This window comes from Miscanthus floridulus, chromosome 13, assembly GCF_019320115.1.
Source record: "Miscanthus floridulus cultivar M001 chromosome 13, ASM1932011v1, whole genome shotgun sequence".
Taxonomy (NCBI): domain Eukaryota; kingdom Viridiplantae; phylum Streptophyta; class Magnoliopsida; order Poales; family Poaceae; genus Miscanthus; species Miscanthus floridulus.
Window position 1 is genome coordinate 69,482,623 of NC_089592.1, and position 6,000 is coordinate 69,488,622.

The following is a 6,000-nucleotide window of genomic DNA, read 5'->3' on the forward strand; positions in this document are numbered from 1 at the left end:
ATTCAGGCCAATCCAAAGAAGATGAAGGCCATAATCTCGATGGTAGAACTGTCAACAAAAAAGAAGTCCAAAAACTCACTAGAAGAATAGCAGCATTAAACAGATTTATCTCAAAGTCAGTCAAACATAGCCTCCCATTCTTCAAAGCCCTAAGAGGCAGAGGCAAAGTTGAATAGGGGCCAGAATAGTTGAAAGCCTTCCAGCAACTCAAATGCTACATGGCCAGCAAACTCCTGGTAACAATACCAGATCCAGAGGCACCACTACTGTTATATGTGGCAGCCTCCGATCATGCAGTCAGTGGGGTACTCGTTCAGGAGAAAGAAAAAGAGTCAAAGGTCATCCAACAACCTATTTACTACATCTCAGAAGCCTTGTCAGGAGCAAAACAGAACTACACTGAAATAAAAAAATAGCGTACGTTGTACTTATCTCATCAAGGAAGATAAAGCATTACTTCCAAGCCCATGAGATTATAGTGCCTTCTTCGCAACCGCTCGGGGACATATTCTATAAATCTGTAATAAATAGGCCTCCGGAAGAATAGAAAAATGGGCAACGAAACTATCCTAGTTTGAAATCAGCTATGTGCCAAGGACAATAATCAAATCACATGCGTTAGCAGACTTTATGGCAGATTAAACTCCTTTGGCGTATCAAACCCCGCAACCTCAGCCTCAAATCTGGACACTCCACACAGACGGGACCTAGGGACACCTGGGAGCTAGGGCCTCCGCCATTTTGATAGCACCATCAGGCCTCTGCATAAAGTATGCAGCAAGACTAAAATTCAAAGCAACGAATAATATAGCAGTATGAAAGCCTCATTCTAGGCCTCAATAAGACGAAGGCACTCGACGTCAAGACAGTACTAGCAAAAATAGACTCCCAAGTCATGGCAGGACAAGTCAAAAAGGAATATGTGGCATGAGAACCAGAGCTGGGCAATACCTAGCCATAGTAAGGGCACTCGAACGGAGATTCCAGGGATTCACACTAAACCATACACCAAGAGCAGAAAACACAGAGGCAGATGAATTGGCGAAGGCGGTAGAAAACAATTTGCCCATCCCAAAGGAAGCTTTCAACCAAATATTACAAGCACCAGCAACCCAAGTAACCGCGAAGGCATTCAAAACAATTCTAATCACTAAATCTGAAGACTAGAGGCAGTTAATTACATATTACTTAAACAATGTCCATCATTCAGAAGATGAAGCAAGCACAGTAAGAATAGCAGCAAGAGCAAGGAGTTACATGCTAATAGATGGCATCTTGTATAAAAAAGGTGTAGTCCAACCATTGCTCAAGTGAATAAGCCAAAGCGAAGGCATTGAGCTCCTCTAAGAAATCCATTCAGGGACATGTGGCTCCCACATTGGTCCAAGGGCATTATCCGCAAAGGTAATCAGACAAGGATTCTATTGGCACAAGCACATCAAAGATACAGAGCAAATTGTTAAGACATGTGAAGCATGCCAAAGCACATCAAAGCATGTGAACCATCAGTACAGCAAGGGCGAAGGGCAGTTAAGCCAGAAAGCAAAACAACCCACCAAGCATTGATGCTCCAAATTGTATCGCATCAACTAATAGAAGTTCACGTTCTTGAAGTGGTGACGAGCCCGGCCTATCAAGAAAACCAAAATATAAGCAACGTAAGTCAAAAACACGTATCAAAAAGCGGAGGTCATAATTAACCTCCTATCTCCGTGTAGAGAGCATGAAGGTGTTCGGCCCACCCACTTAATGTATCAGCAGAGCCTCCTAAAAAAGGGAAATCGATAAACAAGCATAAGCAATAACGAGCAAACACAATAAAGACAAAGTCAGCGATCAAAACCAGTCAGACCTTCGCTGCCGGCTTGACCATGGTCCGAAGGCCCTGCAACCCCCGCCAAAAGAGGTGCCAAGGGGCGGCACCCAATCCGACCCAGGCAAGGTCCAGCCCGGCCATAGAAGGCATCTCCCCAGGCATGGGAGTCACCATAGCCTTGGCCAGGTCACCTAACAAAGCACAAACAATAAAAGCTTAAGCACAAGCACAAGGCTAAAGCATAGGAAAAAGGGAAAGTAAAAAGCTAGAGAGCACTCACTCGAGAATAGAGTGCATTATGCCACATCCATCTCTCTGTCTTCCTCCTAGCGAGAACCAATCATGGGCATCGGGTTCAAAGGCTGCGCCATAGGAGATCCTTGTTCAAATTCATCTTCAGACACCTCATCTTAAAGAGCCTTCGCAAGGCGGCGGTCTACACTCCCAACTTCAGTGTCCTTCGAGGGGGAGGCATCACCACCATCGTCATCCTCACCCTTGGAGCTGGATGAGTCATCGCCCAAAACACCACGCATTGGTGCCATGATGGAGGCCTCAGCAGTAGCACCGCCACCCATTTCTTGGATAGTAGGCCCAACAAAAGTATCCCCGCCAAGATTGGCGCAGGCGGTGGAATGCTCGCCATCCATCCAAACACATGCGAAAGCCGAGCCTCCACCAACATTCTCCGCAACCTCCTCATCGGCCCCAGCAGAGGCAGCCATGGAGGCAGCAGCAGAAGCAGCCGCGGTCTTCTGCTTCTTGCTGACAACCTTAGGTGCACCAGCCCCTTTTCTCTTCTTAGCCTCAGCCGCAGTAGTCGCATTCTTAGCAGCAGCCTTCCTAGCCTTATCTTCCAGCGACTTATGTACCTTTGTAGGTACATCATGCTCCTCATGATGAATCCCAAATTCCTTAAAAACGTGGTTGAGACTGGGCATCGTGCTGGTGATGGCCATGCGCGCTAGATACTCCTTATCAGACATCTCGCCGAGTATTTCTTGAGCCCCCACCTCCGCAGACTTCATGATCTTTTTCAGTAGCACGACCTTCCTTAGGCTAAAAGCCAAACCAGGGGAAGCGAACCCCAACTCCTTTGCCAAAGACAGGAAGGTTGACCATCTCAATAGTCATGGCGGGTCTATTTCTGCCAAGCGGGCAGTAGTTAGCTGCCACCATTTCCTCCACCAGATCCCGGTCTCTAGAGTAACGACAGGCCAAGGCAAAAGCCTTATCGCAGGCTTCGTGCCCCTTAGAAGTGCCTGGACCTAGAGTTCCTTGAGTCAAAGGCTTCATCGGGGTCATCACGGACGCCAATAGATAACGGGTATTCTTCTTTCCATCTGGGCCAGTAGAAGTCAAGCCCCTAGTCCTCACATAAAACCAATACTGCATCCAATCCTTCGACAATTTATTCTTCTGAGCAAAGGAAATTTTTAACTTCTCGCCCTTCTGATTCCTCCGTGGCATGAACGTGCAACTCCCATACTGGGCTATCAACTGGTCTTCGCTAACCCATTTGGGTTGGCGCTGGAGCTTGTAGTACTCACAGAAAGTACCAACATTGGGCTCCGCACCATAAGACAAACAGGCCCAACAGAATTTACTCAAAGTAACGATACCGTTGGGGTGAGGTGATGCAGTTGTACCTCAAATGCTTCCAGGACTTGGCGAAGGAAGCGAGCCGCTAGGAAGTGAAGGCCATAAAGGAAGAAATCCCCGAAGACCACAGCATCAGCGGCATACGGTTTGGGAACCATCTACCTTTGTGGAGGCTTCACCTTAGCCTCACCAAAACAGCCCAACCTCCACAGCTCTTCGACCATGTCCGCCGTCATGAGCGAGGGGCCAAAGTCCCATGTCTTGCTTGGGCCGGCTATATCCTCCGCCTCCTCTATAGTTATGAGATCCGCAATGGAGGCTTTAACACTTCCGGGATCCTCCGCTAGCTCCTACGCCTCCGCACTAGCAACCATACACTCCTCAAAGCGCGCAGACCACTCAATCGCCCCAACGCTGAGAAGACGGCGGTATGGGCCGAAGAAAGTAGCCCGGTGGGGAGGACTAGGGGGAGAAGCCACTTCGAAAGCGTGGGACAAGAACCTAAGGGTGCGAAGGCTAAAAGCAAATAGGCGAAGGCCAAGAGCAAGAGAGAAAAGCTGGGAAAGCAACAGCACGATCGATACGGAGCAACCTTCACCTACCACCCCCTTATATAGCCACCACCCCGCCGCACCAAATTCAGGGGCCAACAGTCACATCCGTTGAAACACATGTCGGTTCTAGAGCCACAGCAGCGAACCAAATGGCGACACATCACCAGAACAATGGTCTGATTCAAGCGATCCAGGGGGGGAAGGGGAAGCCTCCACATGCGCAAAGCCTCCACGCCTCAGAACCTAATGACTAGATTTTGAGGACAAGACCCGCCAGCATCAGACCATGCCCTCAAGGGGGAATTATTGGGGCACGATTATGAGTCGCGGAGGCTCCAAGGCCCCCAGTGGCGTTAAGAACTAATGATTAACAAAGTTCTATGAGCGTTGTGTAGGGAAAAAAGATGGGAACCTCCGCCCAGTCCGGCGCCCCGGGCGAAGGTCCGGAAGCCACGGCGAAGGCGCTCGAATGTGGCCGAAGGCGAAGGCGATACAGGCGGAGGCTACAGTCTAGGCGTCGTTGCGAAGGTCCCAATGAAGGTACCTCAGGCGGAGGTTCTAGGAGCCGGGGAAGCTTCCGCGAGGCAGTGGTGCTGGGCTGTGGGCCACAGACGGACTCACGGTAGCGGCCCAATAAGCAAAGGCGGTTGAAGAAGAGGATACTCAAACTACCCTAGGCGGCTTGTATTAGCACAGGGATATACCGGGAATGTACCACGGCCTTCCGGGGTAGAGTTGTAATACGGCGCATTAGTAAGCAGTACCCTATAAAAAGAGGGAACAAATCCTGTAAGAGAGTAAGGTGGATGAATACATTTATGAAACACTAATTGAGCTTAGGCCCACCTTCCACTCCTCGTACCTTCGTCCAAGACATCCGGCTGTGCGAAGGCCTTTTGTGTCCTACCAGCTGGAAACCCCGGTTTTCCAACACGTTTATAATTTGGGACCGAGCGAGAATTAGCGAATCATCGCACATACGTTATCAAAAGCAGAAAGAAAAAAATACACAAACTCCCTCCGTTCTAAATTATAATTAAGATGTTTTGACTTCTCTAGATTCATAATTTTTACTATGCATCTAGATATATAGTATATGTAGATACATGGAAAAAACTACAAATATAAAAATGCCAAAACTTGTTGTAATTTGGAACAGCTAAAGTATCCGATGCATTATCCATTTGGCCACCAGGCAAGTTTCATTGCGTCTCGGGACAAGGCGAGTTGACTCCGCACATCTTAATTTCAGTTGACCAGACGGCATATTACAAATTGCATGATGCATTCATGGTACGGTGACCTGCTGCTTTAGTTTGCACAAGAATAAATAGACTATAATAACTGGGTACATACATGCACTCGTCCGGCCTGCCACGAAATGAGACAGTACACATATATCAATATTTATTAAAAACCTTTCGCCAATAACTTTCTCGATTCTCACGGTGGACGCATACAAATTCGATTATGGCCTAGATTGTAAGTTTTTTCGCTCTTTCTTCATCACATCAAATTTTTGGACGCATGCATGGAATATTAAATATAGATAAAAAAATAACTAATTACACAGTTTGATTGTAAATTACGAGAAGAATCTTTTGAGCCTAGTTAAGCTACGATTGGACAATAATTATTAAATACAAACGAAAGTGTTACAGTGCCAAATACTGATTTCTAACCTTAATCTAAACCAGGCCTATAACTAGTTTTAAACAGGACCATAGCATCAACTCGATGTAACGATTTTAGATTAATAAATATTTTTTATGGAAGATGGACGAAGACAAATGTTATTTATCGTGTTTGAATGCTTCAAAAAGTTCAAGCCTGCTACATCTATGCGTACGTAGGCACAATTAATGAAGAATAGTAAGCCCTGTGGCGTATGGGCACTTCTTCCTCCAATCTAACATCGCTTGCGTTGGCACTTTTGACGCGCAGAACGCCAGAACGGAAGCCGACAGAGACCTTTGGTTTGCAAACATCTGTGTTACACCGAGTCAGAGAGACACTGTAAGACTGTGA